Source organism: Rhynchophorus ferrugineus, unplaced genomic scaffold, assembly GCF_030347505.1.
Source record: "Rhynchophorus ferrugineus isolate W39M unplaced genomic scaffold, kcgeb_rfMv2 rfM7, whole genome shotgun sequence".
NCBI classification, from domain to species: domain Eukaryota; kingdom Metazoa; phylum Arthropoda; class Insecta; order Coleoptera; family Curculionidae; genus Rhynchophorus; species Rhynchophorus ferrugineus.
In genome coordinates this window covers 23,637,866-23,650,501 of record NW_027472586.1, presented here as the reverse complement: position 1 = coordinate 23,650,501, position 12,636 = coordinate 23,637,866, and positions in this window count along the sequence as shown.

Sequence of the window (12,636 nt, the reverse complement as noted above, 5' to 3'; positions counted from 1 at the left end):
ATATTCGGCATGCCAATTACGTTGCCGATTGCCAAATTGCATTATCTCATATAGTTTCCGAGATATGGACTATCGACATCTTACAAGATTGGCTGTGCTTCTAACTTGGGCCAAAATTGTAAAATGGTCTTATGAATTAGCGATTTCGTTCCAATTCACATTCCAAGTAATATTCGACATGCTAATTACATTGCCGATTGCCAAATTGCATTATCTCTTATAGTTTCCGAGATATGGACTATCGACATCTGACAATATTGGCTCTGCTTCTAACTTGTGCCAGAATTGTAAAATGGTCTTAGGAATTAGCGATTTCGTTCCAATTCACATTCCAATTAATATTCGTCATGCTAATTAGGGTGACGATTGCCGAATTGCATTATCTCTTATAGTTTCCGAGATATGGACTATCGACATTTTAGAATATTGGCCCTGCCTCTAACTTGGGTTAAAATTGTAAAATGGTCTTATGAATTAGCGATTTCGTTCCAATTCACATTACAAGTAATATTCGTCATGCTAATTACATTGCCGATTGCCAAATTGCATTATCTCTTATAGTTTCCGAGATATAGGCAATCGAAATTTTACACCTTAGAGTCTGTTTCTAACTTGGGTCAAAATTGTAAAATGGTCTTATGAATTAGCGATTTCGCTCCAATTCACATTCCAAGTAATATTCGGCATGCTAATTACATTGCCGATTGCCAAGTTGCATTATCTCTTATAGTTTCGGAGATATGGACTATCGACATCTGACAATATTGGCTCTGCTTCTAACTTGGGCCAGAATTGTAAAATGGTCTTATGAATTAGCGATTTCCTTCCAATTCACATTCCAAGTAATATTCAGCATGCTAATTACGTTGCCGATTGCCAAATTGCATTATCTCATATAGTTTCCAAGATATGGACTATCGACATCTTACAATATTGGCTGTGTTTCTAACTTGGGCCAAAATTGTAAAATGGTCTTATGAATTAGCGATTTTGCTCCAATTCACATTCCGAGTAATATTTGGCATGCTAATTACGTTGCCGATTGCCAAATTGCATTATCTCTTATAGTTTCGGAGATATGCACTATCGACATCTGACAATATTGGCTCTGCTTCTAACTTGGGCCAGAATTGTAAAATGGTCTTATGAATTAGCGAATTCGTTCCAATTCACATTCCAAGTAATATTCGACATGCTAATTACGTTGCCGATCGCCAAATTGCATTATCTCATATAGTTTACGAGATATGTACTATCGGCATCTTACAATATTGGCTGTGCTTCTAACTTGGGCCAAAATTGTTAAATGGTCTTATGAATTAGCGATTTCGTCCCAATTCACATTCCAAGTATTATTCGGCATGCTAATTACATTGCCGATTGCCAAATTGCATTATATCTTATAGTTTCCGAGATATGGGCAATCGAAATTTTACACCTTAGAGTCTCTTTCAAACTTGGGTCAAAAATGTAAAATGGTCTTATGAATTAGCGATTTCGTTCCAATTCACATTCCAAGTAATATTCGGCATGCTAATTATGTTGCCGTTTGCCAAATTGCATTATCTCTTATAGTTTCCGAGATATGGGCAATCGAAATTTTACACCTTAATGTCTGTTTCTAACTGGGGCCAAAATTGTAAAATGGTCTTATGAATTAGTGATTTCGTTCCAATTCACATTCCAAGTAATATTCGGCATGCTAATTACATTGCCGATTGCCAAATTGCATTATCTCTTATAGTCTCCGAGATATGGGCAATCGAAATTTTACACCTTAGAGTCTGTTTCTAACTTGGGCCAAAATTGTAAAATGGTCTTATGAATTAGTGATTTCGTTCCAATTCACATTCCAAGTAATATTCGGCATGCTAATTACATTGCCGATTGCCAAATTGCATTATCTCTTATAGTCTCCGAGATATGGGCAATCGAAATTTTACACCTTAGAGTCTGTTTCTAACTTGGGTCAAAATTGTAAAATGGTCTTATGAATTAGCGATTTCGCTCCAATTCACATTCCAAGTAATATTCGGCATGCTAATTACATTGCCGATTGCCAAGTTGCATTATCTCTTATAGTTTCGGAGATATGGACTATCGACATCTGACAATATTGGCTCTGCTTCTAACTTGGGCCAGAATTGTAAAATGGTCTTATGAATTAGCGATTTCCTTCCAATTCACATTCCAAGTAATATTCGGCATGCTAATTACGTTGCCGATTGCCAAATTGCATTATCTCATATAGTTTCCAAGATATGGACTATCGACATCTTACAATATTGGCTGTGTTTCTAACTTGGGCCAAAATTGTAAAATGGTCTTATGAATTAGCGATTTTGCTCCAATTCACATTCCGAGTAATATTTGGCATGCTAATTACGTTGCCGATTGCCAAATTGCATTATCTCTTATAGTTTCGGAGATATGCACTATCGACATCTGACAATATTGGCTCTGCTTCTAACTTGGGCCAGAATTGTAAAATGGTCTTATGAATTAGCGAATTCGTTCCAATTCACATTCCAAGTAATATTCGACATGCTAATTACGTTGCCGATCGCCAAATTGCATTATCTCATATAGTTTACGAGATATGTACTATCGGCATCTTACAATATTGGCTGTGCTTTTAACTTGGGCCAAAATAGTTAAATGGTCTTATGAATTAGCGATTTCGTACCAATTCACATTCCAAGTATTATTCGGCATGCTAATTACATTGCCGATTGCCAAATTGCATTATATCTTATAGTTTCCGAGATATGGGCAATCGAAATTTTACACCTTAGAGTCTCTTTCAAACTTGGGTCAAAAATGTAAAATGGTCTTATGAATTAGCGATTTCGTTCCAATTCACATTCCAAGTAATATTCGGCATGCTAATTACATTGCCGACTGCCAAATTGCATTATCTCTTATAGTCTCCGAGATATGGGCAATCGAAATTTTACACCTTAGAGTCTGTTTCTAACTTGGGCCAAAATTGTAAAATGGTCTTATGATTTAGTGATTTCGTTCCAATTCACATTCCAAGTAATATTCGGCATGCTAATTACATTGCCGATTGCCAAATTGCATTATCTCTTATAGTTTCCGAGATATGGGCAATCGAAATTTTACACCTTAGAGTCTGTTTCTAACTTGGGTCAAAATTGTAAAATGGTCTTATGAATTAGCGATTTCGCTCCAATTTACATTCCAAGTAATATTCGGCATGCTAATTACGTTGCCGATTGCCAAATTGCATTATCTCTTATAGTTTCCGAGATATGGGCAATCGAAATTTTACACCTTAGAGTCTGTTTCTAACTTGGGTCAAAATTGTAAAATGGTCTTATGAATTAGTGATTTCGTTCCAATTCACATTCCAAGTAATATTCGGCATGCTAATTACATTGCCGATTGCCAAATTGCATTATCTCTTATAGTTTCCGAGATATGGGCAATCGAAATTTTACACCTTAGAGTCTGTTTCTAACTTGGGTCAAAATTGTAAAATGGTCTTATGAATTAGCGATTTCGCTCCAATTCACATTCCAAGTAATATTCGGCATGCTAATTACATTGCCGATTGCCAAATTGCATTATCTCTTATAGTCTCCGAGATATGGGCAATCGAAATTTTACACCTTAGAGTCTGTTTCTAACTTGGGCCAAAATTGTAAAATGGTCTTATGAATTAGTGATTTCGTTCCAATTCACATTCCAAGTAATATTCGGCATGCTAATTACATTGCCGATTGCCAAATTGCATTATCTCTTATAGTTTCCGAGATATGGGCAATCGAAATTTTACACCTTAGAGTCTGTTTCTAACTTGGGTCAAAATTGTAAAATGGTCTTATGAATTAGCGATTTCGCTCCAATTCACATTCCAAGTAATATTCGGCATGCTAATTACGTTGCCGATTGCCAAATTGCATTATCTCTTATAGTTTCCGAGATATAGGCAATCGAAATTTTACACCTTAGAGTCTGTTTCTAACTTGGGTCAAAATTGTAAAATGGTCTTATGAATTAGCGATTTCGCTCCAATTCACATTCCAAGTAATATTCGGCATGCTAATTACATTGCCGATTGCCAAATTGCATTATCTCTTATAGTTTCCGAGATATGGGCAATCGAAATTTTACACCTTAGAGTCTGTTTCTAACTTGGGTCAAAATTGTAAAATGGTCTTATGAATTAGCGATTTCGCTCCAATTCACATTCCAAGTAATATTCGGCATGCTAATTACGTTGCCGATTGCCAAATTGCATTATCTCTTATAGTTTCCGAGATATAGGCAATCGAAATTTTACACCTTAGAGTCTGTTTCTAACTTGGGTCAAAATTGTAAAATGGTCTTATGAATTAGCGATTTCGTTCCAATTCACATTCCAAGTAATATTCGGCATGCTAATTACGTTGCCGATTGCCAAATTGCATTATCTCATATAGTTTCCGAGATATGGACTATCGACATCTTACAATATTGGCTGTCTTTCTAACTTGGGCCAAAATTGTAAAATGGTCTTATGAATTAGCGATTTTGCTCCAATTCACATTCCGAGTAATATTTGGCATGCTAATTACGTTGCCGATTGCCAAATTGCATTATCTCTTATAGTTTCGGAGATATGCACTATCGACATCTGACAATATTGGCTCTGCTTCTAACTTGGGCCAGAATTGTAAAATGTTCTTATGAATTAGCGAATTCGTTCCAATTCACATTCCAAGTAATATTCGACATGCTAATTACGTTGCCGATCGCCAAATTGCATTATCTCATATAGTTTACGAGATATGGACTATCGGCATCTTACTATATTGGCTGTGCTTCTAACTTGGGCCAAAATTGTTAAATGGTCTTATGAATTAGCGATTTCGTCCCAATTCACATTCCAAGTATTATTCGGCATGCTAATTACATTGCCGATTGCCAAATTGCATTATCTCTTGTAGTTTCCGAGATATGGGCAATCGAAATTTTACACCTTAGAGTCTGTTTCTAACTTTGGTCAAAAATGTAAAATGGTCTTATGAATTAGCGATTTCGTTCCAATTCACATTCCAAGTAATATTCGACTTGCTAATTACATTGCCGATTGCCAAATTGCATTATCTCTTATAGTTTCCGAGATATGGACTATCGACATCTGACAATATTGGCTCTGCTTCTAACTTGGGCCAGAATTGTAAAATGGTCTTATGAATTAGCGATTTCGTTGTAATTCACATTCCAAGTAATATTCGGCATGCTAATTACGCTACCGATTGCCAAAATGCGTTATCTCTTATAGTTTACGAGATATGGACTATCGACATCTTGCAATATTGGCTCTGATTCTAATTTGGGTCAAAAACGTTAAATAGTCTTATGAATTAGCGAATTCGTTCCAATTCACATTCCAAGTAATATTCGACATGCTAATTACATTGCCGATTGCCAAATTGCATTATCTCTTATAGTTTCCGAAATATGCACTATCGATATCTGACAATATTGGCTCTGCTTCTAACTTGGGCCAGAATTGTAAAATGGTCTTATGAATTAATGATTTCGTTCCAATTCACATTCCAAGTAATATTCGGCATGCTAATTACACTTCCGATTGCCAAATTGCATTATCTCTTATAGTTTCCGAGATATGGGCAATTGAAATTTTACACCTTAGAGTCTGTTTCTAACTTGGGTCAAAATTGTAAAATGGTCTTATGAATTAGCGATTTCGCTCCAATTCACATTCCAAGTAATATTCGGCATGCCAATTACATTGCCGATTGCCAAGTTGCATTATCTCTTATAGTTTCGGAGATATGGACTATAGACATCTGACAATATTGGCTCTGCTTCTAACTTGGGCCAGAATTGTAAAATGGTCTTATGAATTAGCGATTTCGTTCCAATTCACATTCCAAGTAATATTCGGCATGCTAATTACGTTGCCGATTTGCAAATTGCATTATCTCATATAGTTTCCGAGATATGGACTATCGACATCTTACAATATTGGCTGTGCTTCTAACTTGGGCCAAAATTGTAAAATGGTCTTATGAATTAGCGATTTTGCTCCAATTCACATTCCAGGTAACATTCGGCATGCTAATTACGTTGCCGATTGCCAAAATGCATTATCTTTTATAGTTTCCGAGATATGGGCTATCGACATCTTACAATATTGGCTCTGCTTCTAACTTGTGCCAGAATTGTAAAATGGTCTTATGAATTAGCGATTTCGTTCCAATTCACATTCCAGGTAACATTCGGCATGCTAATTACGTTGCCGATTGCCAAATTGCATTATCTCTTATAGTTTCCGAGATATGGGCAATCGAAGTTTTACACCTTAGAGTCTGTTTCTAACTTGGGTCAAAATTGTAAAATGGTCTTACGAATTAGCGATTTCGCTCCAATTCACATTCCAAGTAATATTCGGCATGCTAATTACATTGCCGATTGCCTAATTGCATTACCCTTATAGTTTCCGAGATATGGACTATCGACATCTGACAATATTGGCTCTGCTTCTAACTTGGGCCAGAATTGTAAAATGGTCTTACGAATTAGCGATTTCGTTCCAATTCACATTCAAAGTAATATTCGGCATTGCTAATTACGTTGCCGATTGCCAAATTGCATTATCTCTTGTAGTTTCCAAGATATGGGCAATCGAAATTTTACACCTTAGAGTCTGTTTCTAACTTGGGTCAAAATTGTAAAATGGTCTTATGAATTAGCGATTTCGCTCCAATTCACATTCCAAGTAATATTCGGCATGCCAATTACGTTGCCGATTGCCAAATTGCATTATCTCATATAGTTTCCGAGATATGGACTATCGACATCTTACAAGATTGGCTGTGCTTCTAACTTGGGCCAAAATTGTAAAATGGTCTTATGAATTAGCGATTTCATTCCAATTCACATTCCAAGTATTATTCGGCATGCTAATTACATTGCCGATTGCCAAATTGCATTATCTCCTATAGTTTCCGAGATATGGACTATCGACATCTGACAATATTGGCTCTGCTTCTAACTTGTGCCAGAATTGTAAAATGGTCTTAGGAATTAGCGATTTCGTTCCAATTCACATTCAAAGTAATATTCGGCATTGCTAATTACGTTGCCGATTGCCAAATTGCATTATCACTTGTAGTTTCCAAGATATGGGCAATCGAAATTTTACACCTTAGGGTCTGTTTCTAACTTGGGTCAAAATTGTAAAATGGTCTTATGAATTAGCGATTTCGCTCCAATTCACATTCCAAGTAATATTCGGCATGCCAATTACGTTGCCGATTGCCAAATTGCATTATCTCATATAGTTTCCGAGATATGGACTATCGACATCTTACAAGATTGGCTGTGCTTCTAACTTGGGCCAAAATTGTAAAATGGTCTTATGAATTAGCGATTTCGTTCCAATTCACATTCAAAGTAATATTCGACATTGCTAATTACGTTGCCGATTGCCAAATTGCATTATCTCTTGTAGTTTCCGAGATATGGGCAATCGAAATTTTAAACCTTAGTGTCTGTTTCTAACTTGGGTCAAAATTGTAAAATGGTCTTATGAATTAGCGATTTTGCTCCAATTCACATTCCAAGTAATATTCGGCATGCTAATTACGTTGCCGATTGCCAAATTGCATTATCTCTTATAGTTTCCGAGATAAGGGCAATCGAAATTTTACACCTTAGAGTCTGTTTCTAACTTGGGTCAAAATTGTAAAATGGTCTTATGAATTAGTGATTTCGTTCCAATTCACATTCCAAGTAATATTCGGCATGCTAATTACATTGCCGATTGCCAAATTGCATTATCTCTTATAGTTTCCGAGATATGGGCAATCGAAATTTTACACCTTAGAGTCTGTTTCTAACTTGGGCCAAAATTGTAAAATGGTCTTATGAATTAGTGATTTCGTTCCAATTCACATTCCAAGTAATATTCGGCATGCTAATTACATTTCCGATTGCCAAATTGCATTATCTCTTATAGTTTCCGAGATATGGGCAATCGAAATTTTACACCTTAGAGTCTGTTTCTAACTTGGGTCAAAATTGTAAAATGGTCTTATGAATTAGCGATTTCGCTCCAATTCACATTCCAAGTAATATTCGTCATGCTAATTACGTTGCCGATTGCCAAATTGCATTATCTCTTATAGTTTCCGAGATATGGGCAATCGAAATATTACACCTTAGAGTCTGTTTCTAACTTGGGTCAAAATTGTAAAATGGTCTTATGAATTAGCGATTTCGCTCCAATTCACATTCCAAGTAATATTCGGCATGCTAATTACATTGCCGATTGCCAAATTGCATTATCTCTTATAGTTTCCGAGATATGGGCAATCGAAATTTTACACCTTAGAGTCTGTTTCTAACTTGGGCCAGAATTGTAAAATGGTCTTATGAATTAGCGATTTCGTTCCAATTCACATTCCAAGTAATATTCGGCATGCTAATTACGTTGCCGATTGCCAAATTGCATTATCTCATATAGTTTCCGAGATATGGACTATCGACATCTTACAATATTGGCTGTCTTTCTAACTTGGGCCAAAATTGTAAAATGGTCTTATGAATTAGCGATTTTGCTCCAATTCACATTCCGAGTAATATTTGGCATGCTAATTACGTTGCCGATTGCCAAATTGCATTATCTCTTATAGTTTCGGAGATATGCACTATCGACATCTGACAATATTGGCTCTGCTTCTAACTTGGGCCAGAATTGTAAAATGGTCTTATGAATTAGCGAATTCGTTCCAATTCACATTCCAAGTAATATTCGGCATGCTAATTACGTTGCCGATCGCCAAATTGCATTATCTCATATAGTTTACGAGATATGGACTATCGGCATCTTACTATATTGGCTGTGCTTCTAACTTGGGCCAAAATTGTTAAATGGTCTTATGAATTAGCGATTTCGTCCCAATTCACATTCCAAGTATTATTCGGCATGCTAATTACATTGCCGATTGCCAAATTGCATTATCTCTTGTAGCTTCCGAGATATGGGCAATCGAAATTTTACACCTTAGAGTCTGTTTCTAACTTTGGTCAAAAATGTAAAATGGTCTTATGAATTAGCGATTTCGTTCCAATTCACATTCCAAGTAATAATCGACTTGCTAATTACATTGCCGATTGCCAAATTGCATTATCTCTTATAGTTTCCGAGATATGGACTATCGACATCTCACAATATTGGCTCTGCTTCTAACTTGGGCCAGAATTGTAAAATGGTCTTATGAATTAGCGATTTCGTTGTAATTCACATTCCAAGTAATATTCGGCATGCTAATTACGTTACCGATTGCCAAAATGCGTTATCTCTTATAGTTTACGAGATATGGACTATCGACATCTTGCAATATTGGCTCTGATTCTAACTTGGGTCAAAAACGTTAAATAGTCTTATGAATTAGCGATTTCGTTCCAATTCACATTCCAAGTAATATTCGACATGCTAATTACATTGCCGATTGCCAAATTGCATTATCTCTTATAGTTTCCGAGATATGGGCAATCGAAATTTTACACCTTAGAGTCTGTTTCTAACTTGGGTCAAAATTGTAAAATGGTCTTATGAATTAGCGATTTCGCTCCAATTCATATTCCAAGTAATATTCGGCATGCCAATTACATTGCCGATTGCCAAGTTGCATTATCTCTTATAGTTTCGGAAATATGGACTATAGACATCTGACAATATTGGCTCTGCTTCTAACTTGGGCCAGAATTGTAAAATGGTCTTATGAATTAGCGATTTCGTTCCAATTCACATTCCAAGTAATATTCGGCATGCTAATTACGTTGCCGATTTGCAAATTGCATTATCTCATATAGTTTCCGAGATATGGACTATCGACATCTTACAATATTGGCTGTGCTTCTAACTTGGGCCAAAATTGTAAAATGGTCTTATGAATTAGCGATTTTGCTCCAATTCACATTCCGAGTAATATTTGGCATGCTAATTACGTTGCCGATTGCCAAATTGCATTATCTTTTATAGTTTCCGAGATATGGGCTATCGACATCTTACAATATTGGCTCTGCTTCTAACTTGTGCCAGAATTGTAAAACGGTCTTATGAATTAGCGATTTCGTTCCAATTCACATTCCAGGTAACATTCGGCATGCTAATTACGTTGCCGATTGCCAAATTGCATTATCTCTTACAGTTTCCGAGATATGGGCAATCGAAGTTTTACACCTTAGAGTCTGTTTCTAACTTGGGTCAAAATTGTAAAATGGTCTTACGAATTAGCGATTTCGCTCCAATTCACATTCCAAGTAATATTCGGCATGCTAATTACATTGCCGATTGCCAAATTGCATTATCTCTTATAGTCTCCGAGATATGGGCAATCGAAATTTTACACCTTAGAGTCTGTTTCTAACTTGGGCCAAAATTGTAAAATGGTCTTATGAATTAGTGATTTCGTTCCAATTCACATTCCAAGTAATATTCGGCATGCTAATTACATTGCCGATTGCCAAATTGCATTATCTCTTACAGTTTCCGAGATATGGGCAATCGAAGTTTTACACCTTAGAGTCTGTTTCTAACTTGGGTCAAAATTGTAAAATGGTCTTATGAATTAGCGATTTCGCTCCAATTCACATTCCAAGTAATATTCGGCATGCTAATTACGTTGCCCATTGCCAAATTGCATTATCTCTTATAGTTTCCGAGATATAGGCAATCGAAATTTTACACCTTAGAGTCTGTTTCTAACTTGGGTCAAAATTGTAAAATGGTCTTATGAATTAGCGATTTCGCTCCAATTCACATTACAAGTAATATTCGGCATGCTAATTACATTGCCGATTGCCAAATTGCATTATCTCTTATAGTTTCCGAGATATGGGCAATCGAAATTTTACACCTTAGAGTCTGTTTCTAACTTGGGCCAGAATTGTAAAATGGTCTTATGAATTAGCGATTTCGTTCCAATTCACATTCCAAGTAATATTCGGCATGCTAATTACGTTGCCGATTGCCAAATTGCATTATCTCATATAGTTTCCGAGATATGGACTATCGACATCTTACTATATTGGCTGTCTTTCTAACTTGGGCCAAAATTGTAAAATGGTCTTATGAATTAGCGATTTTGCTCCAATTCACATTCCGAGTAATATTTGGCATGCTAATTACGTTGCCGATTGCCAAATTGCATTATCTCTTATAGTTTCGGAGATATGCACTATCGACATCTGACAATATTGGCTCTGCTTCTAACTTGGGCCAGAATTGTAAAATGTTCTTATGAATTAGCGAATTCGTTCCAATTCACATTCCAAGTAATATTCGACATGCTAATTACGTTGCCGATTGCCAAATTGCATTATCTCATATAGTTTACGAGATATGGACTATCGGCATCTTACTATATTGGCTGTGCTTCTAACTTGGGCCAAAATTGTTAAATGGTCTTATGAATTAGCGATTTTGTCCCAATTCACATTCCAAGTATTATTCGGCATGCTAATTACATTGCCGATTGCCAAATTGCATTATCTCTTGTAGTTTCCGAGATATGGGCAATCGAAATTTTACACCTTAGAGTCTGTTTCTAACTTTGGTCAAAAATGTAAAATGGTCTTATGAATTAGCGATTTCGTTCCAATTCACATTCCAAGTAATATTCGACTTGCTAATTACATTGCCGATTGCCAAATTGCATTATCTCTTATAGTTTCCGAGATATGGACTATCGACATCTGACAATATTGGCTCTGCTTCTAACTTGGGCCAGAATTGTAAAATGGTCTTATGAATTAGCGATTTCGTTGTAATTCACATTCCAAGTAATATTCGGCATGCTAATTACGCTACCGATTGCCAAAATGCGTTATCTCTTATAGTTTACGAGATATGGACTATCGACATCTTGCAATATTGGCTCTGATTCTAATTTGGGTCAAAAACGTTAAATAGTCTTATGAATTAGCGAATTCGTTCCAATTCACATTCCAAGTAATATTCGACATGCTAATTACATTGCCGATTGCCAAATTGCATTATCTCTTATAGTTTCCGAAATATGCACTATCGATATCTGACAATATTGGCTCTGCTTCTAACTTGGGCCAGAATTGTAAAATGGTCTTATGAATTAATGATTTCGTTCCAATTCACATTCCAAGTAATATTCGGCATGCTAATTACACTTCCGATTGCCAAATTGCATTATCTCTTATAGTTTCCGAGATATGGGCAATTGAAATTTTACACCTTAGAGTCTGTTTCTAACTTGGGTCAAAATTGTAAAATGGTCTTATGAATTAGCGATTTCGCTCCAATTCACATTCCAAGTAATATTCGGCATGCCAATTACATTGCCGATTGCCAAGTTGCATTATCTCTTATAGTTTCGGAGATATGGACTATAGACATCTGACAATATTGGCTCTGCTTCTAACTTGGGCCAGAATTGTAAAATGGTCTTATGAATTAGCGATTTCGTTCCAATTCACATTCCAAGTAATATTCGGCATGCTAATTACGTTGCCGATTTGCAAATTGCATTATCTCATATAGTTTCCGAGATATGGACTATCGACATCTTACAATATTGGCTGTGCTTCTAACTTGGGCCAAAATTGTAAAATGGT